The sequence below is a fragment of the Loxodonta africana genome, chromosome 5 (genome assembly GCF_030014295.1).
Source record: "Loxodonta africana isolate mLoxAfr1 chromosome 5, mLoxAfr1.hap2, whole genome shotgun sequence".
Taxonomy (NCBI): Eukaryota; Metazoa; Chordata; class Mammalia; order Proboscidea; family Elephantidae; genus Loxodonta; species Loxodonta africana.
Window position 1 is genome coordinate 48,591,065 of NC_087346.1, and position 22,449 is coordinate 48,613,513.

Consider the following 22,449-nt stretch of genomic DNA (forward strand, 5'->3'; position numbering starts at 1 on the left):
ATTGGTCATGCAATCCCACCCTTAATTGACATGATCTTTTCATCACTGTTAACCCCCATTTTCTCCCTCCTTCTCAACCCTGGTAACCACTAATAAACTTTGGTCTCTGTACATTTGCCTTTTCTTGTCTTTTTTATATAAGTGAAGTCATACAATATTTGTTCTTTTGTGATTGACTTAGTTTACTCAGCATAATGTCTTCAAGCTCCATTCATATTGTAACATGTATCGAGACTTCATTTCTGCTACTGGCTGAGTAGTGTTCAATGTATGTACCACTACATTTTCTTTTATCCATTCATCTGTTGATGGACATTTGTGTTGTTTCCCCCTTTTGGCTATTATGAATAGTGCTGCAGTGAACACTGGTGTACAAGTCTCTGTTGAGTCTCTGCTTTCAAGTCTTTTGGGTATATACCTATGAGTGGAATTGCTAATATTCAGTGGGTTTATAGTAGTTCTATTTTTTAGTTTTTTTGAGGAACCACCACACTGTTTTGCACAACGGCTGTACCATTTTGAAGACCCACCAGCAATGGATAAAGTTTCCAATTTCCGCACATCCTTGCCAACATTTGTTATTTTTTTTAATCTTAGTGAGAATGAAATAGTATCTCATTGTGGTTTTGATTCGCATCTCTCTGACAGCTAATGATGCTGAGTATCTTTTCATGTGTTTGGTGGCCATTTGAATGTCCTCTTTAGTGAAGTGTCTATTCAAGTCCTTTGCCCATATTATGATTGGGTTATTTGTCTTTATGTTCTTGTCAAAGTTTTTATATATATTTTGTTTATTAGATTCTTATCACATATATAGTTTCTGAAGATATTCTCCCATTTGGTAACTTGTCTTTTCCCTTTTTTTGGTAAAGTCTTTTGATGAAAAAAGCTTTTTAATTTTTATGGGGTTCCATTTATTTACTTTATCTTTTTATGCTTGCGGTTTTGTTATTAGATAATCCATTGTTACTAGATAGGTCTGACATCATTGCCTTTGCATTTTCTTCTAGGAATTTTACGGTTTTAGTTTGCACATTTAGGTCCTTAATCCATTTTCAATTTGTGTATGTGTGTGTGTGTGCACGTGCATGTGTTTGTGTATGAGGCATGGATCATGTTTCATTTCTCTGCATATGGAAATCAAATTTTCCCAATCTCATTTATTGAGAGATTCTTCTTTCCCCATCAAATGGACTTAACACCCTTGTAAAAATCAATTAACCATAGATGTGTGAGCTTATTTCTGGACTCTCTATTCTATTCCAGTGGTTTATGTGTCTATTGTTATACCAGTATCAGGCTGTTTTGATTATTGTAACTGTATAATATGTTTTCATATCAGAAAGTGTGAGTGTCCCTATTTTGTTCTCCTCTTCCAACATTGCTTTAAATATTTGGGGCCTCTTGCCATTCTACATAAAATTGAGGATTGTTTTTCTCCATTTCTGTAAATAAGGCTGTTGGAATTTTGATTGGGATTGCATTGAATCTATAGATCACTTTGGGTAGCATTGACATCGTAACACTATTAAGTCTTCCAATCCAAGAACACAGAGCATCTTTCCATTTATTTAAGTCTTCTTTGATCTCTTTCAGTAGTGTTTATAATTTTCATTGTATAAGTCCTTCACATCCCTGGTTAGATTTATTCCTAAGTATTTTATTTTCTTAGATGCTACTCTAAATGGACTTGTTTCGCTGATTTCCATTTCAGATTCCTTAGTGCTAGTGTATAGAAACCCAACTGCTTTTCGTTTGTTCACTTTGTAACCTGCAACTTTGCTAAATTCCTCTACTAGCCCTAGAAGTTTTGTATGTGTGTGTGTGTGTGTGCGTGAAATCTTTGGCATTCTCTCTATATAAGATCATACCAGAGATCATTTTACTTCTTCTTTTCTGGCTACCTTTTATTTATTTTTCTTGTCTTATTGCTCTGGCTAGGACTTCTAATAAAATATGGAATAGAAGCAGTGAGGGTGGGCACCTTTGTCATGCTCCTGATTTCAACAACAACAAATTAAAAAATTTTTTTTTCAGAAAATTAAAAAAAAAAAACTTCAATCATTTATCTCAATGGTTCTGTGGGTTGAGAATTTCAGTAGGACTTGCCAGTAACTTTTCTACTCCTTGTGACATTGACTGAGGTCACTCACTGGTAGTCAGCTCTCAGATGAGCTCATGTGGTAGGTCTTAGACAATTTCATTAGTATATCTTGTGTATTAGTAGGGATGGCTGGGAGGTAAGGCTCATCTGCCAGCATCAACTAAAGTCCCTATCTGCTGTCTTCTCCAGCACAGAGGTTTCGGACTTCTGTCACAGAGGCTGTATTCCCCCAGAAAGAGAAACCCAAGAAAGTCAAATAGAGATAAATTATATTTTCTATCCTAGCCTCAGAAATCACACGGGGTCATTTCTGCCACATTCTATCATTTACAAGTGAATTGTAAAGCCAGCTTAGATTCAAGTCAGAGAAATTAGGCTGTACCTCTTGAAGAGGCAAGGTCACATTGTAAAACAGCACGTGAGATGAGAGATATTTTTGTAGCCCTCTTGGGAAATACAATTTGCCTCATATGGTTTCCCCTGCAACTGACGAGGGTTTATGACATGGCATTATTAAAAATATATTCAGATAAAATATTCATAATATATGTGTTCAAAATAAAAAAAAATAATGTTATAGGAAGTTATGAATTGAATTGTGTCCCCCCAAAATATGTGCTGAAGTCTTAATCCCTGTCTCTATAAATATGACCCTGTTTGGAAATAGGTGTTTTCTTTTGTTATGCGAATGTTTTGTTATGTTTATACCAGTGTAAGGTGGATTCTAAACCTATTCACTTCTGAGATATAAAAAAGACCAAAATGATACAGAGACACACATAAGGAAACACAAACACCATGTGAGGATTGTTGACAAGCCAAGAACACAGGATTGCCAGCAGACACCAGAAACTAAGACAGGCTCACAGAAGGAATCAATGTGGTGACGACCCTGACTTTTAGACTTCAGAACTGTGAGAAAATAAAGTCCTGTGTTTAAAGCCAGAAAAGAAATAAAGAAACCAAAAAAAAAAAAAAAAAAAACTTGATAAAATAAAAGTAATTATAGAACTAAAAAATTATATGGTTGGGAAGGACAGAGTATAAAGTACTAACCTCAACAGTCGTAGAATTTTGTCCTTCAATATTGCTTAAAGTTGAAACTTGAATTTAAAAAAGGACTCCATTCTTTCAGTATTTTTTGTGTCATCATTTTGCCCTAATCAATCACAAATAATTTAGAAAATGCTTAGGCTGAAGGCATGTTTATCTGAAAATGAGTACATCCTTCAATTTGATTTGATTATAAATTAAATAAATTTATTTAATAATACCATTTATAGTCTTATTTTTAATTAAACAATCACTCTCTACCCATCTACTCCAAATAATTCCATCAATCGGTATCACCAGTTGTTTATGAAAGGTAAGATTTTCATAGATATGTGGCTTTCTTTCTTTCATTCTTTCATATTATTTATATATTTGTGGTAAACCTATGTTATTTCATAAAACAATAAAGCTATCATGCCTAAAAGAGTTAAGCATTATCATGAGCACAAAGAAGAAAACACCAAAACTCTTGCAATCCAGTTACTTTTCTCCTGTGGATATATAGAATGTGTGTTCTACACTGCTGATATGACAATTTATTAATACAATAATAAATTTTGTTATTAGTAAAATCAATAATGATTTTGAGAGCTTTTGTATTTTCATCGTATTATTGAGTTTATGAATCTCTGTGTTTTCTCATGAGATAAATACTATTCTTGAAGACAGATGATTTACCTTCAACTCATTAATTCCTTCATGATGCCTGGCAAAATTTCTTGAACAGATATTCAACAAATGTTTCTTAATATACCCACTCCTCACTTATCCACTTGGTTAGGTTCCAAAGACCACGTCATTGTGCAAAAAGTGGCATTATGCAAAGATGGAGAATGACAACATCAGATCACAAAATGGAGGATGACTACATCATTACATAACTGCCAAACCACTGACAATCGTGTTGACACATAACTTTAACCATCTTAGCCAGCATTACTCTCATCTTGCACCTTGGTGTTCGTTGCTTCTAGATGGACATCATTAATGTGCAAAATAGTCATATAGTAGATTTTTTTACTATTGTTGTAAACATGAAATGTTGAATAACAAGGTAGCCAATAAGTGGGGAGTAGGAGTATATCTATACATGCATAAAGAGAAAAAATATCTGCCAGAAAACATACGAGAACAATATGCAAATTGGGTATGAATCACAGTATAGTTATGTTTTTCTCTGTGTAGTGTCTCACTCAGCCTGGATATGAAGTAAATACTTTTTGAACAAATACAAACATGGTGACACAATTTGGTATTTTTATGTTTAAGAAGCAGCAGATGAAGGATTTTCTTTATATTATGTTAAGTCAAAGTAAGCTACTAATAGTTATAAAATACTTGGAGTAAAAATAAAATAAATAACAATTAAAATGAACAAGCGCTTAAAATACACTAGGCCTCATAAGCGTTTTACACATGTTATCTCATCTAGTTCTCAGAATCACACTATTCATTAGGTATTAATGTTATTCCCGTTTCACAGACAGGAAACCTGAATGGGTCGTGGAGTCAGAACTCCAAAGCAGGCAGTCTGACTCTACACCCTATACTTTTAACCTTTTAGGGCAGGGGACACAATAACATTATTTAAATGATGAAAATAGATTATTTGCCATGATATAGCCTAGATTAGTCAATAACAAGCAGTCTATGAGGTAATCTCCCATATGCAAGCTATGTAAAGGTTTACCAGGGGCCAGTTTCCTATGAGGGAAAAAGATAAAATGCTACATAACATGTATTCCAAGAACATAGTTATCTATAAAGAATTTACAGAGCTCACTTCTTGACTGTAAAATTAAAATTTTAAAAATTACACAATAAGCTATGAAGATATATTAAAGAACAGAATGAATATTCCCATTTTACATGCTTGAATATGATACTAGACAGATAACTGTCCAAAATCACTTCTAGAGACAATCATGACCTGCCTTCTAAAGCTTCTCAAGAAAATTAGATAAGTTCTCTCTCTTAATGCTCTGTGGCCAATTTTTCTAAATGTTGAAAATTGAGCCTTATTTTTAAATTTGTATTAGAGTTATAGTTAGTTACTATAACCTCCGTAAGACAATTTTCAAAAACCTGAAGATTAACATTAAATGTCTCCTCATCTTGTCTACAGATGAAATCATTTCAGTCTTTTAAATTGTTCAATTTTCCCAACTATTATTTACCAAGACTTTTCATGTGCCGAGTGTGTTGCTAAGCACTTAACATGCATTACCTCATTTAATCCTCACAAAACTACATGGTCCTGCTGTTATTTTTATTTCACTGATGATCACACAGTACCTCAGAGAGGTTAAGTATGCTTCTAAGGCCACAAAGACAGTAATTGATCTTTATGCTGCCATCCATTCTTTTCATATGAAACCATGCTTAGTAGAAATACAAAAGTTAATAAAAGCCCTTTTACTAGCCATGGTTGTCTTTTCCCTTGTTCTGGAAAATAGAAGCTTGTCCTTCAGCAATATCTAGGCTTTAGATTTTCTGTGAATTCTCCACAGGAGCCCAGCAACCTTACACTGCACTTCATGTTTTATACACTTGAATTAAATCAAGAACATTCATATTATTCTCCACATTTAAGGAGGGTTTTTGTCACTAAGATTGGCCAACTTTTACAGACTGAAACGACAGAACAGTAAATGATGAACCTGAACTATAGAAATAAAAAAAAAAAAATTAATTCCTGGAAAGCTTCATAATTATTAAGGGAAATTACTATTGACGATGCAATTAAGATCTGCATACAAACTATTTAAAATGTAAATTTCCAGTCTAGCAACATAAAGTAAATGACAGCATTTATACAATGTTTTGTAAGAACAAAATAGAGCCATGTTAATTTTTATAAATTTACCATAAAGCATTCTTTCTGATTCAAAAATACGGTGTTAATCATTTGTTTGTCTAACCAAATAGTATAACAAATGCTTACACTTGAAGGAAATTGGTATCTGTAACATATCAATAATTGCTTCTCCACAGAAACCAGATTATACTACATTTTATCAAAAGAATGAGACTAAGCATAGATCAAAATCCCCCCTATTACATATGCACAGCATCAAATAGCAGATTTCTTCTTTTTGAAAAAGATCCCATCTCTTCCCCATGTTTTGATTGTGCATAATGGAGAAAGATTGCACGATGCATCTTTGCAATATTACATTTCTCTACTGGTAACCAAAGTGCAGAAGAAAAAAAAGCAGAAAATTACAAAGGAATGAGCTATAGCCATAATGGATTCAGTAGTAATAACATGAACATTAATCTTGATAAAATCATTACTCAGATTACAGAGTAAGCATAACTGAATTGGTCTTATAGTCTAACTTTGTCCTTTTATTTCTAGTGTAACAGGGGAACAAAACTGAGGATTTTCTAAAGGTGTTAACACAGTGAAACTCCACTACAGCACGTTTTCCCTCCAGGAAAAATAGCGGGATTTATTCACAGTGGCAAAGAGTACCAAGTGTTTCCTGTATACTTCCTATATGTCTGTGTAGCAGGTGTTGTTGATGCATAATCCACATCTGCCTGACCCAACAGCTGCAACCAGGTGGTCAGTTACCGAGCACACTGACTACTGCTGATTCTGCTTTGCTGCCTGAGGACTTCCTCTGGAGGGTGCCAGGGGAGCTTCCTCAGCCTTTGCAACAACAGCAGGAGCTCAGAAGTGCTGGGGATTTAGTGATGGAGAGGTCACCATCAACCAGTGAAGCATGGAAGTGAATGTGTAAATAACTCAGCTTTCCCATCCTCTAGTAGGAAAATTCTGAGCTTTGTTCTACACAGTAATCAGTGTCACCAAACCAAAAAAACTCATTGCCTTGGGTTGATTCTGACTCATAGAGACCCCATGTGTATCAGAACTGAACTGAACTTCCTAGAGTTTTCAATAGCTGTAATCTTATGGAAGTAGATTGCCAGGCCCTCTTCCGTAGTGCCACTGGGTTGATTCAAACTACCAAGCTTTGTGCTAATAGCTGAGCTTAAACTATTTGTACCACCCAGGGAACCTACTGAATTGTAATCATCCATGGCATTATTCTGCTTATTCAGACACATTTTCTGGCTTTTCCCCCTTTCTTGTCTCACAATCCATTCTCACACTAGTGCTTCTTCAATCCATCCTCTAAATGAACTACCTGCACCCATGTCCATTTCTCAGAGCCTTCTTCAAGGGAATCTGTATACATACATACCTTATTTAACTTAGCTCTTCCTTTCTAATATAAGAAGGTAACCAACACATGTAATCAGACTATGCTTTTCATCTATGGTGAATAGCCAGCAAAAATTATTTTATTAATTCATGAAAAGTTCTGTGATGGCTGTCCTCTGTAGCCTGGAAATAATGCTATGAATTGGGCATTTGAATTTAACTTCTTGATAACAATGAAAAATAATACAGTTTGAATTGATAGAGAATGTATGGCAGCATTTAATCATTAGAGACAATGCAAGTAATCAATGTATTTTTCACTGCAGGGACCTGTGGTGGTAGCAAATGGACTTAGAGTTTCCTAGGAATTAAAATGTATCTACAGCCTATGAAGGTTCTATTTCACCTTTATAAATAAAACAATTGTAGGTTTTAGGACAGAAACTGATTTGAGTTGCCACAGCAACAATCCACAATCTCCTATCCAGTTCACAGACTCATAACTCTTTGACTAAGGAGATCAGGTCCATTTGAGAAAGAATTCTTCTATACTGTTAGCCATGTATACAGGCAGTCCCTGGGTTATAAAGGAGATTCGTTCCTGAATGTGTCTTTAAGAATTTGTAGGTAAGTTGGAATGGGTGCATACAGTTCTCATTTAGCCTTACTTTAGTGTAAGAAAATGCTGGAAGCCTTCTCAATGATTTAGAAGCCACACATGCAGTAAGTGAAGGTGATTGTGATGAAGAATTTGCTGTGTGTAGGTTTTGGTTCAATCGTTTCAAAGTGAGGGCAAATTTACATAACAATAAAGGGGCAAGTATGAGTTGACTGTAAGTCAGACATTTATTACCCAGGGACTGCCTGTACCATGAATTTTCCTCCAAGTTGTCCCCAGCATGACTGGGGAAAAAGGAATACCCATGTCTTCTAGTAGTTATTGGTTACTGGTCTACACTGATACAAACTCTGAAGACCCAAACCACCACCATGGCACATTACAAAGAGTGGGAACTTATGGAAATCACGTGAAATAATAAATGGAATCATGGCTTGAGTTTATCTAATAGTGGTTCCAGTATGCCTAGGGAGATGGACTCTGGGCACTTTTTAAGACAAGAATGTATAGTAGTCATACATATATACAGCAAATGGTAGAATCTTTACAGAGAATAAGGGACATTACCATAGGAAGGAACAGATATAAGTCCCTATAACTATCCAAACTCACTCCCGCCACCACCACCACCATGAACAAAACAGTAAACTAAAATGAATACTACATTCCTGGCAGACTGCAAAGATTAGGGGCACCAACAAACACTTGAAAGATGTAACGGTGGTTATTTCTTCACATCTCTGTTTAACTTACCATACTGCCAGTGCAAAAATCATAAGGTCTTGGAAAATAACTGCTCATTTTTATAAAAATAATCAGATGTTGATATCAACTGCTATTCTATACATGATATCTTTATTGGAGCAAATCAACCAGCCTAGAGAAACTCTGTACAGATATTGACCTAGTAAACACTCTCTATAATTGCATCAATAAAGATAAAAATATGTAGTTTGCATTCACCTGGCAAGGACAGCAGTAACCTATCATTGATTTAACTCAAGACTCATGGATGGCCCTGAAGGAGAGTGATGAAAAAAAAAAAAAAACTCTCCAGGTTGACAGAACTTTTGGGTAGTATCTGAAGTTGTCCATTTTGTTTTGTAAAAAAAAGATGGCCTGAGTTATGGGCCAAATTGCGAAAAAGAATATACGAGAGCATAGAAGGATGTCCTCATTTCAGAAATATACAAATTAGGTTAATAAATTTAAAAAATGTAGCTGGGAAATATGAGCCTCCAAATTACATTCTTCCAAGTAAGGATCTTCTCTTCTTTGTAGCTTATATAAAAGCAAGTTAGGTTTGAACTCATGTTGTCCAGTCTTTCTTTGCGACTATTTGGACACGCATAATAGGCCTATGGTCACAACAAATGCTTGCCGAAAATTTGCTAGAGTGACAAGAGAGGCTGCAATGGGATTAAGGTTTTACAAGGTTATAAGAAAAATCATCTTGGAAGTATCTTGTCCTGTGGACAAGAACTTTCCAAAAACAAACTTAATTTCAAAGAAAAACAGACAATTACACAAAAGTTAGGTAATGCAGGTAGAGTTTTTAAAGACATGGAACAGAGATATTATCCTTGATTAATTATCCCACTGAACTAAAATTACAGGACTATACGGGTTTGTCAAATGCACAGAACTCTACATTAAATTTTACTTTATATACATTGTACCTGAATGTTCTTTCTAAAAAAAAAAAAAAAAAAGGTAGACTAATAATTAATTAAGGCAAATGATAAAAACTGGGAAAAAAATAATCCGCCCACCATCCTAGTAGCCACTCCTTAACAGAGTAATTAAAGTATTTAAAGTATATTTTAAACTTTGCTAATTTTTAAATACCCATACTATCTAACCCTAAAAATTTGTCAGAATTTGACATAAACCTATCATGTCAGTTATTTACTAATAAATTCAGTACATCTCTGATCTGAAAGCTGAATCTTCTTTAAATGACCTAGTAGATACTGCCATTTAAAAATAAAAAAATATATTTATTTTCTGAAGAAAACACAACTGATGTATTTTCATCAATAGTAAACATAGGCTCTAGTATTCACACCTCAAAATGAGAACATGGTGGAAGATCCTGGGCAGCACTCTTACCATTTGATTTTGATTACATAGATTCTGCTTATTCCTCTAATTTTACAGCTCCAGTTTTATTTTATCAACGTGGAATACAGAGAATAACTTTGGGGCCAGAATTCAGAACAAGCCTGTAACTAGTATCCCAATTCATACTCCTGTTTCGGTTACACTGCTGTAGCATGTGAGAGCGTATATTCTTGATGGGTCTTGGCCTCTCATCCAAGGTCTCCTGTGGCTGGGTGAGTAAATTTGCCTTATTCTGAGATTTCATATTACAAACTCCATTTTCTCACAGATATAAACCACATTAGCCGATATCAATTTTATCACTAATAAAGGCAATCTTTGATTGCCTACAGTTTTGTCTTATTTCTCAATTGCTTAACAATTCAAGTATGAAAGAAGGATATTTATTGCTCCATTCCCACCCCCATCCCCAATACAACTCTCTGAGTTTTCTTTTTACTGAAAAGGGGCTTAAGGCCACTTTTCCAATGTGCCACATTTCCCCGTAACACACACTGATGCTCCATTCAATAGTATAATATACCAAGTGCAGTCACATGAATATTATGGTGTGTTTTCATACTATTTGTAATGCTACCATTTTAATGAAAAGAAAATTAAACTTGAGAAGACACAAGCTAAAAAGTTTGAGAGACTTGCCCAAGGTCACACCACTCGTCTGACACAGAGCTGAGCTTAAATTCCCATTATCTAGTGCCAACTATAGTTCAGGTATCAAACCAGATTGCAGGCAATATTATTGAGAAAATAAATTAAAATTTCCTTCCTTTCCTCAGGGCTCCCAACAGACAAGAGCATATGATCAGTTGATCAGATTGAAAAGAGAGTAACTTCAGGTCGCTGGCAAATCTAATGGTGCTGTCCTAGTTCTGAGCAAGAGAAAGCATATTGGCATTCCCCGGCTCCTCTGTTCACCCTCACTCTCTTTTTCTACCTCTTCTTTCCAAAGCAAAAAATGGTGGTAAAGCGGTAGAAAAAAAGCAGAGTATAGCTAATCATGAGAGCAATGACCAAAATAGTTCATATTTTTACTTCCTGAATTCCTTTCATGGACTTTAGCATAACTGTGCAAATGAATGGTTTTTAGCCTCTGTCACTGAAGTATATAAATCAAGGACATGACAAATACACTTCACGTCTTCAAACTTCGCTGGGATTTTGCAACTTAGTTACATCAGCAAACATCTGATTATTACTTAGACACCAGTGTTTTTCCAAAGTTTTGTTATATACACAATTACATATAATGTCACAACGTAAGGACATAACTGAACAAGAACACACCTTCAGCCAAACCCTCTGCAGGAAACCTATCTCAAAATTCACATCCAACTGTGGAGATTATAACATATACACAAGGAGCAATAAACTAACTAAAATGCACATCCTAAGTCAAAGAATAGCATGACTTTCTACTCATTTGTTGCCAGCAAGGTGCATGACCTCCCCTTCCTGATGCTGCATCCTCTGTAGCCATTTGTGACCAGAAGGCAAATAGTAGACTTAGCAAAGTGTGTCTCCTACCCCTCCCAGAAGCTCCCGGAGGCCTCCTGGGACCTCTACTTACAGTAAACATGACTTCTGGGTAGAGATCACAAGACAGTGAGTGTGAAAACACTGTGTGCCTCTAGAGAAATCCTCAACTCTGTTTGTTACAGCACTTGATGGTAACTACATTGCCCCGTTGTTACTCCATTTTTCCCCTACTGGCATCCAAACCACCTGTAGGAGTGTGAGAGATGCACAAACATGGAATTCATCCCAGACCTACTGAATCAGAATTTCCTGGGATTAGGGCCTACCCAGGAAAGAATCGGCATGTAACTAAGCATCCAGGTAATTCTTAAATCTACTCAAATTTGAGGATCACTGTAGTATTGACTTTTAGAACTGTTATTTTCAGTACCATATTTGATGAATAAAGGCACAATTCTTCTCTCTCAAGTTTTGCTGATGTTAAAAAAAAGAAAATATTTTAGTCCTTTCTATGAGAAAAAGAGAGAAGAAGATCCAGATGGCTTATAATGTTATTAAGGAACTGAATGGATGTAATTGATTCAATTCACTAAAATCATTAACTTGCTCAAAATCTTCCTTATTTCACCAAAGCAATTTTGTTTGCCCGGTGAAGACCAGGTCACCTTTCCTGACACAGGACACAATAATTAAGAAATAATAAACATTATTCTGAAGTGAAAATTGTGTTATATCTATCTAGAACTATACACTTATATGGGCTGTGTTTTTTTTTTTTTTCTTTTATAATACAATGTGGTTAAGTAAAAGCAATTTGAAGAGTACTCTATTTCATACAAACTTTTACAAAGATCACTTTTTCCATTATTAATTCTCATGCTCAAGGTGCCATATCAGGAAAATGAACAGCCCAGAACTCAGGTGCGGGGTTACAAAACCTGGTCACAAAAGTCAAAGGTGAAAAAAAAAGATCATTCGATTATTTCAACCATGGCTGATAATTTGTAAAAGAATGAATTCTAAAGTCTTTTCTGAACTGAAATAATGAAGCATTGGCAATTCCTGGTGGGGTTGTTTTCATTAATATTTGATGTTAGAAGTGTATAATCTAATAAGATCTATGCACAATTTTTATAAAAATGTGAATTCCCAAAGAAATATGATTTTAGAATATAAAGAATCAGAAAAGAAATATTACAATTATTTATATCTTCTCTCCTATTAAAATGTGTAAGGACACTGTCCATCAAAAACTGGAACTCTATACCATATGAAAGTTTTAAGATAGACTTATGTCAAAAGCATATAAAAATAAATATTTCAAATGTATTCTTAAAAATATTACAAGTTCTTTTTACACATTAAATCTCATTGCTTATTTACATTTTAACACAGTATGTAGAGATAACTATTCAATTGTTGAATTTTTACCTAGATATCATTTTATCCTTGAGTTTGTAGAAATAAGATACTAATAGTATTTTACTATTTTACCACTTAAACTTGAGGACATTCCTATATCTAATGTACCTTTATAATTGTGATCAAAGTTGAAAATCAGATGCTTACATAAAGATGCATGATACTAAATCATTCCAAACAGTCATATTTAACAAAATAAGCACCCTTACCTGTTATGGCCCTGAGCCACACTACCTTATCATTTTATGGTCTTCATTCATCACTTGGATTCTCCTATTGGGTCTTCTGATAGTCAGCAGAATAATCTGCCATAATCACCCCTGTGTATCATGTCAGTAAAACACCTTGATATCAATTCCCTAATCATTTATATATTTGTTTATGTGTTTCTTTAAAAAAGACCCATTTAATGGTTATTCTACAAAAAACAATTGTTCAAACTTTTAAAAATACAATGATAAAGTATAATTCCTGCTTTTAAAGGAAATAACGTATTAATAAAAGGAAATGGATTTGTACAAATTACTACAAGGTCGTTTGCTTTAAATATCTCATTAAGACCTGTGATTGAAGAATCATCTAGCCTTATCTGTCTTAAGGTTAGCATAAAGCTGTCATCTTGGAAATAAAGTGTCAATAAATCCTTAAGTACTGAACAATTTACAAATCAAAAATATAAATTTTACAAAATGTCTCTTTGAAATAAACCACCTGAAAATCTATCATAAACTATATTGAAAATTATGGAATCATATGTACAATATGACCTTTTTATGTGCACACACACAAAAACAAATAATTTAAGACAAATACTACCAATACTTATTTGTGGGTAGAGAACTGTGCCATATTATACCTTTATTCTTACAGTATTTTCTATTTTTAAAATATTCTCCCATGCACACAGCTTACTTTTTAATCAGAAGAATTTTTTTTTTTTTTTTTCTACTTACCTCATAGAGTCCCAGGACTGACCAGCTAGCTGCCTCTAACTGAATGTTCATCATTAGGAGAAAATGGTCTCAAAATCATTAAAAAATCAATCATTAAAAAAAAAAATCATTACGTAACCAAAAATCAAACCTGTTGCTGTCAAGTCGGTTCCAACCCACAGCGACCCTATAGGGCAGAATAGAACTGCCCCGTAGGGTTTCCAAGGAGCGCCTGGTGGATTTGAACTGCAGGTCTTTTGGTTAGCAGTTGTAGCTCTTAACCACTATGCCACCAAGGTTTCCAAACCATTACTTACTAAGGTTTAAAAATGATCTCTGTTCTCTGATATGAAAACCAAGTGGGACCTTTTAAAAGTAATAGAATAATACTGACACATCTAAATCAGTCGTTTCTCTCTGACTCTCTTTGTCCTTTGAGGGGCTGGGATGGAGTAAGGCTTTAACTAACAGAAGCAGACAGACAGTGACTAGTACTAAGCGTAATAAAAGCTGGGCTTTTTACTAGTACTAAGGTGATCCAGCCAAATGCAGAAATTATCTAACAATATTATTAATATCACACGCATGCAAAATTTTGCTGAAGATCATTCAAAAGCAGCTGCAGCAGTATATTGACAGGGAACTGCCAGGAATTCAGGCCGGATTCAGAAGAGGACCTGGAACCAGGGATACTGCTGATGTCAGATGGATCCTGGGTGAAAGCAGAGAATACCAGAAGGATGTTTACCTGTGTTTTATTGACTATACAAAGGCATTTGAGTATGTGGATCATAACAAATTATGGATAACATTGCAAAGAATGGGAATTCCAGAACACTTAATTGTGCTCGTGAGGACCTGTACATAGATCAAGAGGCAGTTGTTTCAGACAGAACAAGGGGATACTGATTGGTTTAATGTCAGGAGAGGTTTCACCATACCTATTCAATCTATATGCTGAGCAAATAATCCGAGAAGCTGGACTATATGAAGAACAGAGCATCAAGATTGGAGGAAGACTCATTAACAATCTGCATTACGCAGATGACACAACCTTGCTTGCTGAAAGTGTAGAGGACTTGAAGCACTTACTAATGAAGATCAAAGACCACAGCCTTCAGTATGGATTACACCTCAACATAAAGAAAACAAAAGCCCTCACAACTGGACCAATAAGCAATTCCAATATAAACGGAGAAAAGACTGAAGTTGTCAAGGATTTCATTTTGCTTGGATCCACAATCAACACTCAGGGAAGCAGCAGTCAAGAAGTCAAAAGGCACGTTGCATTGGGCAAATCTCCCGCAAAGGACCTCTTTAAAGTGTTGAAAAGCAAAGATGTCACCTTGAAGACTAAGATGTGCCTTACCCAAGCTATGGCTTTCTCAATCACATCATATGCATGTGAAAGCTGGATAATGAGTGGGAAAGACCAAAGAGGAATTGATGTCTTTGAATTGTGGTGTTGGTGAAGAATATTGAATATACCATGGACTGCCAAAAGAATGAGCAAATCTGTCTTGGAAGAGGTACAACCAGAATGCTCCTTGGAAGCAAGGATGGCAAGACTGCACCTTACATACTTTGGACATGTTGTCAGGAGGGATCAGTCCCTGCATAAGGACATCATGCTTGGCAGAGTACAGGGTCAGCAGAAAAGAGGAAAATCCATCTTTTCAACAAGATGGATTGACACAGTGGCTGCACAATGGGTTCAAGCATAACAACAATTGTAAGGGTAGCGCAAGACCGGGCGGTGTTTTGTTCTGTTATGCTTAGGGTCACTACGAGTCGGAAGTGACTCAACAGCACCTAACTACAACAACATCAACAACAAGCCTAGTAAAAAAAGTCCAACATACCAGGAATAGTCCTGACTCCATCATTTAGAAGCTCTTCAACCTTGGTTAAGCAATTTCTACTCTGGGCTTCAGATTTCTTACCTGAAAAATTGGAGACACTGATCTCCAATTCCTAAAGATAAAATATGAAGCCTGTATGCCTAGTTTAGGGTTTGGCACTCAGCAGTCACAGATACACATTTAACATGGATAATGATTATGACGATTATATTAAAAGCTACCAAAATACAGTGAGTGCCTAATGTGTGCCAAAGTCTGTTCTGGCATTTTCCAAGCGTTAACTTATTTTAACTTCGTAACAACCCCTGTGAAAAAGTGCTCTCCTTAGCTCATTTTGCAGTTGTGGTAAATAAGACACTGAGAAAGTAAGTATCTCGCCTAAGTTCACATATTTCTTTGTACCAGGAAGAATGGTAATAGCAGGAATAGTCAGCAGCATTAACAATAAGGATTATTAAACTGGTAAAACCACTGAATGTGAACAAACAATAGTGGGACTTCCTTTTTTGTTTGGCTATTAAAACCACAGTTAATTCCAGAGAGATGTTCCAATAATGTGCTAGTGTATATCTTGCCAAAGACTACCTAAGGGGAACACTGATATACTCTGTAAGAAGCCTATTTCTCCCCGGTTACATTTAGTGTTTGAACTAAACTGGTGGTTCATGAATGCCTGATGGTTGGATCCTATCTGTGGTATTCAAGGTACTCTTAGCCCTTGCTGAGTCTACATGCATTTAGACATCAGTATTTTCCATTGCCGTTGTAACAATTCACCACAAACTTTTGGTTTAACACAACACAAATTTATTGTCTTAGAGTTCTGGAGGTCAGAAGTCTGAAGTGGGTTTCACAGGGGTAAAATCAAGATGTTGGCAGGGCTATGTTCCTTCCAGAGGCTCTAGGAGAAAATCTCTTCCCTTGTCTTTTCTAGTTTCTAGAGGTTGCCCCATTTCACGGCTCATAATCCCATTCCCCCATCTTCAAACCAGCAACATGGGGCCTAGTCTTTCTCATGCTGCCATCTTTCTGTTTCTCTCTTTTCTATCTCCCTCTTTCTCTTATAAGGCCATGTGATTACATTGGGACCACCTGGAAAATCCAGGATGATCTCCCCATCCCGGGGTCAGTTAATTAACAATCTTAATTCCATTTGCAACCTAATTCTTCTTTGACTATGATCTAACATAGTCACAAGATTCCAGGGATTAGGATGTAGAAATCTTTGGGGGGGGGGGGCATAATTCTGTCTACCACAGCATCTGAACACTGCTTCAGCTCTAGTTCATTTTCTTCCTTTTCTAAAGTCTTCTGAAGTATAACAAATACATATGCAAGAATACATTCTGATTTTATTTCTCCTTACAGTGTTTGTAGGATGGATAACCTTGATCAAACAGCTTCAATGATCATTGTTTTTATTTCTCATTGACTCAAAGAAATGATATGTTAGAAGAATTTTCTAAGAGTCAGTGAGTGGGGGTTTGATAATTCCTTTAAGGATGTAAAACATTAGGCTGATGCAAATTATTAACCCTGCATTCTGAAAGGACTCTTTATATCTAGCATTCTACAATATATTTTAATCACAATTGCAGCACAGCTTTGATGATTTTAAATACTCTAATGGTTACCGTCACTAAAGACACTATTTGTCTAACATTAAACTGTAGATACTTCCACTTCCTGTTTTTTCATTCACCTCCAACAACCTTGAAAGTAGCAAAACTTTCTAAATTTTGACAACTATCAGTTGAAAACTTTGCTTGTCTATTTTATTCCTCATAAAGAATGTTTCTAAATTGATCTCTTAAGGTGTCAATATCATATGTTATGTTCTAGGTTTTTCCATTAACATAACTGGTATTTTAGTTATTACAAAAATGGAAATTTCCACATAGGAAGAACACTGTTCTGATACGTGTATATATATGTGTGTTTATGTATGAATGACATGAGTGAACTTCAGTGTGGCATATGGAATTTAAGGGGTCAGCCTTTAGAGTCAGGCTGTCCAGGATTTGAAATTCAGCTCTATCAGTAAGTATAGGGCCTCAAGCAAACAATTAACCTCTGTGAGCCTGGATTCCCCACTTATAACATACAGATGACATACTCTATGAAATCAGTTGTTTTGAAGAGTGAGTGTGATAAAGTATGTAGAACACTTATCATACGACTGACATTAAGCAAGCATTAAATAAAACTTTATTTCAACCTTCTGGAAAGTGAAATCTGTTTATGGAGGACAGCAGACCTTTGGAGACACACTGACAGGGCAAAATATGGCAAGGAATCATAGAGTTAGAAAGCTATTCCTTAGAATATTTCTTCAATCCTAATTTCTTGAAGAAGAAAATGTCTCAATGTAGCACTCTTGTAACTTTATGAACTCCAGCACTAACTAAAAGAGAATGAACTCTATGCCCAGCTCCTGTCATTAACTATAATCTTTTTGACACTATTTGGTTTTCAATATGTTTATTTGTATGGTCACTTTCTACTTATGGCAAATGATAATGGTTTTTCATTTATAGTAGTGATATAAAATGTTACTTAAAATACATTTAAGCTAAGAAAAAAGTCAGTCTAAAAAGGTATTTTTCTTAAACAAGAGGACAGGTAGTATAGCCAAAAATTGGTGAAGGTCTTATGAGAATGACTGAAATTTGCAAAGCACTGTCCCAGGGGACTATACCCATGACTGCATTCTGAAAAGAGTGGTAACTTTCTGGAATGGCAGTCACGCATTAAGAGTCACCCTCAGTAGTTAGAGAAAACACTCTTAGCTGTTGCTCACCCCAGCTGATCAGCTCTCACGACTGAATTCTTTAAACCTTGGCGGGCTTAGGGTCTTGAATCCTCTGATGTTGATTAGGGTGAAGGTAAGAAGAAAATGAGTCATTCGGCTTGTCCCATCACTACTTCACTCAAGCACAGTTCCTAAGGGCTGGGGCCACATTTCTGGATTTCTCAACCCTAGCACAGGAGATGAAGAATAAACATTTGAGAAATAAGTGAATAAAGGATAATTAGTGCTGCATAAGGTTATAGAAAGGAGTTCCTGGGTGGTGCAAAGTTAAGCACTCAGCTACTAAATGAAAGGCTGTCAGTTTGAACCCACCCAGAGGTGCCTCGGCAGAAAGGTCTAGCTATCTGATTCCAAAAAGTCATAGCCATGAAATAAACCCTATGGAGCACAGTTCTGTTCTGACACACATGGGGTCACCATGAGGCAGAATCGACTCAATGACAATTATTCTTTTTTTGAGGTTATACAGACTTCAGTCCATTCTTTCTCAAGGAAGATCATCGGTCCCAAATGCCTAGTTAAAGCTATTTTCATTTCTGCAGTCTTTTTAAGGTAAGAAACATTAATTGAATTACTATTATCAGCCACATGTTCTCATGAAAAAGAAATGAGATCATCAGTATAAATAACGCCTCCTGAACATCAGAGAAGTTGCACAGTTCAAAAAAAGATTAAGGTTGATTAGTCACAGAGCCAGGACTTGATCCTGTGCTTATCTGATTTCATGTCCAGTTATGAAAAAGTATTTCCTATGGTACCAAGTGGGTTTATGGTACCAAGACTATTCATGGTCTCTTTTTACAGATTAATTAATAATACCCATATATAGCGGTTGATCTGTATTTAAACATAAATCCTTGATGATTTTCCTTTTTTGTTCTGTGTTGTTTCAAAATATTGTATAATAGATTTATATGCGGAGAGAGCAAAATTGAAATATTTATGAATGATGCTTGACCAAATATCTACGCAAGTGTAACTTTAAAATGCATATGCAAGTATTAAATATTACAAAGCTATAAAGCTAAACAGAGCCCTGGTGGCACAGTGATTAACAGTTCAGCTGGTAACCAAAAGGTCAGCAGTTTGAATCTACCAGCCACTCCCTGAAAACTCTGTGGGGCAGGTCTACTCTGTCCCGTAGGGTCTCTATGAATCGGAATTGACTCAATGGCAACAGATTTTTTTTTTTTTTATAAAGCTAAACAAAGGAAATTATTAAAAATAAACAGAGAAAAATAAAAATTAGACGTGCATATGCCACAGATTTTTCCTTCTTTCTTTTAATAGTTGCATATTTTCAATTATGTGCATCCATTATCTTAGGAAAAAAAAAAACTAAAGCAAAATGTATTCATCTTTCAGTGAACATAGAGGGTTTTAAATTCCTTTTGCTTTTAGACCCTAATCCTACCTTTTCTCTCCATTGGCCCCAGAAGATAATTTAATTAGCTCAATAGTCTAAGTTATATTAAAAGTTTGCAGAAATGTTAGTAAAAAACAGCTAAACTTACTCGTTATCAGATTAAGAGTCATTTAATATTGGGAAATGCCGTAATACTGCTTTTGTGTGTATGAAAATCTCCACAGATTTTTAAGATTTTTCTTAATCAAAGGAAGCCCTTCTGCAAATCAAACAATTTGAAAAAGATTGCCAAAACCACAGTGGTAACCCAAGGATAGATATAAGAACTCAGAATATTTATAAATGTGACATTCAGAATGCCCCAGAAATAGGGCATTCAGAGATGGCTATAATTTTCTTTATTTTTTTTTTTTTCATAGACTTAATTAGCTCCTCTCATGTCATCCTTTGTACTGGCTGATCAGCAAGCATCTCTCCCTGCACTTAGCTCTGGTGAATGGATGGCAGAGGTTACCCTTTCCTTTAAAGAAGATTCAATCGATCGAGTAGTAAAAGTCATTCTCATATTACTGCCGTTTTCTACACGGCCTGTTAACTTAGTCAGTCTCCAAGACACAAAACTCATTAGCTAAATTACTTGCATTCATATCAGTTACTTTTACTTTGAGTAGACAAATATTTCAGCAACAGTTTATTTGGATGACTCTCAACAGCCCATATGTTAAGCCTAAGACATGTGTTTTATTGATAAATATTTCTAATATGAAACAGTCTGCTTATGGCCATTGCAGTTAAATTACTCTTAATTTTAGATTATTTCTACGAATGAAATCCCAATATTTAAGTGATGAGATGTCAAATACATAGCTTACGTGATTATCAAAACAATGGCAGGTGTGCATGGTTTAATGGGGAAATGACTACAAAATCATTTGATCAGTTGAGATGCACACATGCTCTTTAAATATCAACTGCACACACACACACACACACACACACTCCAAAATAGTCTTATATTTAGGATTCACCTATGCATAATTACATACTGAAAAGTTCAAGGAGTCCTATCTCTTTAAGAAGTTTTAACCAGGAAGATCTGTTCATGTAAACTTATTAAAACAGTGTATTTTTTTTTATTTCCCGTAAATAATACTACAAAAGCACAGCTCTCTTTCTTAGCTCTACTTCATTCGCATTTCCTTTTCCTAACAATCACTTTCTGATTTTCTCTAGCACATCCCAAAATCACAGCTCCCACCTGAATAGTTAGAATTAATCAAAAGGTAACTAAAGAAACAGGAAAATTGTGTGTGCCCTCCTCAGCCTACCAACGCCATTTTCCCGATTTGTATATCCCCTCCAGTTCATATTCCCATCATAAGCCTCCCTCCCTCTCATTCAATCAAGACGTGGCCACCAAAACTTTATTTGCACCGTCACATAAAAAAAAAAAAAAATGACACTAAGAAGCCCTGGTGGCACAATGGTTAAATACTCAGGTGCTATCTGAAAAGTTGGCAGTTCAAATCCACCAGCTACTCTGCAGCAGGAGAGACCTGGTGATCTGCTCCTATAAAGAATACAGCCTAGGGAACCCCATGGGACAGTTGTTACATAGGGTCATTTTGAATCAGGATTGTTTGATAACACACAACAACAACAGCATATACGACGCTAAGGAAAACATAGTGAAAGCAGTGCGACCAATCCCTGGTGGAAAGAATCACCCTTTGCCATTTAACAGCAATGACAACTTTGTGCAAAAGAACTTATTTCTCTGTGTTCAGATAACAACGCACCATATAGTTAAACATATTTGTGAAACAATGGGTTACAGGAAATTGAAGATTCATTTTAAGTTGTAGCATTTCTCAGATTACTGGAATAGTCTAACATGCATATTAAAAACCTATTCCATCACTGAAAACGTTTTCCAAGGAATATACATGTTACAGAACACAGTCTGGGCAGCACAGTGCTAAAGGAATAAAGCCCTGGAAGTGTGAGCTCAGGCATCTCAGGTATTGGCAATAAGGTAAGAGGATTATGAGTGAACCTTCATAATGTCCCACACGACCAGCCACCTACTTACCCAGCAACAGCCATAGTAACCTATCATGCTCTAAATATTTTATATGGTCTCTCATCCTTTGTTGATGAAAAAACATAAGAAACAAAGAGGTCTTGTAACTGAGTTACATAAGGTCATACAAGACTTCAAATTCAGAATGAGGAACCAAAGCCTAGATTTTTATATGCACCAGATCAGAAAATGGTGATAAGAAGTCATAAAGCGATAAAATACTATGAATTCACACAATATATATATTTACTGAATATTCTATATTTTCCCAAGAAGCAGAAATATTAAGTGTGTTAACTGCTAATTTGTCAGCAGAAATTATAAAGCAAATAGAAAAGCTATTCCCTTTTTCTTTCCATAATTACAAATGTTTCCTAATTACCTGTATGCTACCTAGCACTAGAAATTTTTCTAGGAGGATC

At 35.5% G+C, this 22,449-nt stretch overlaps 1 protein-coding gene across 7 annotated transcripts in view; it reads right to left on the bottom strand.

The window, feature by feature from the left end:
- The window catches only part of BANK1 (B cell scaffold protein with ankyrin repeats 1), a 375,144-nt gene that overhangs the window by 339,930 nt on the left and 12,765 nt on the right, over window positions 1–22,449 (bottom strand). Inside the window, exon 2 of one of the 7 annotated variants that reach the window (XM_064285501.1) lies at window positions 18,567–18,745. The exons of 5 other annotated variants lie outside the window; for them this stretch is intronic. The gene's annotated coding sequence lies outside the window, so the exon portion shown is untranslated. Of the gene's footprint in view, window positions 1–3,160; window positions 3,264–18,566; window positions 18,746–22,449 lie in introns of all 7 variants that reach the window. One more of the 7 variants, XM_064285502.1, reaches the window with a different exon arrangement.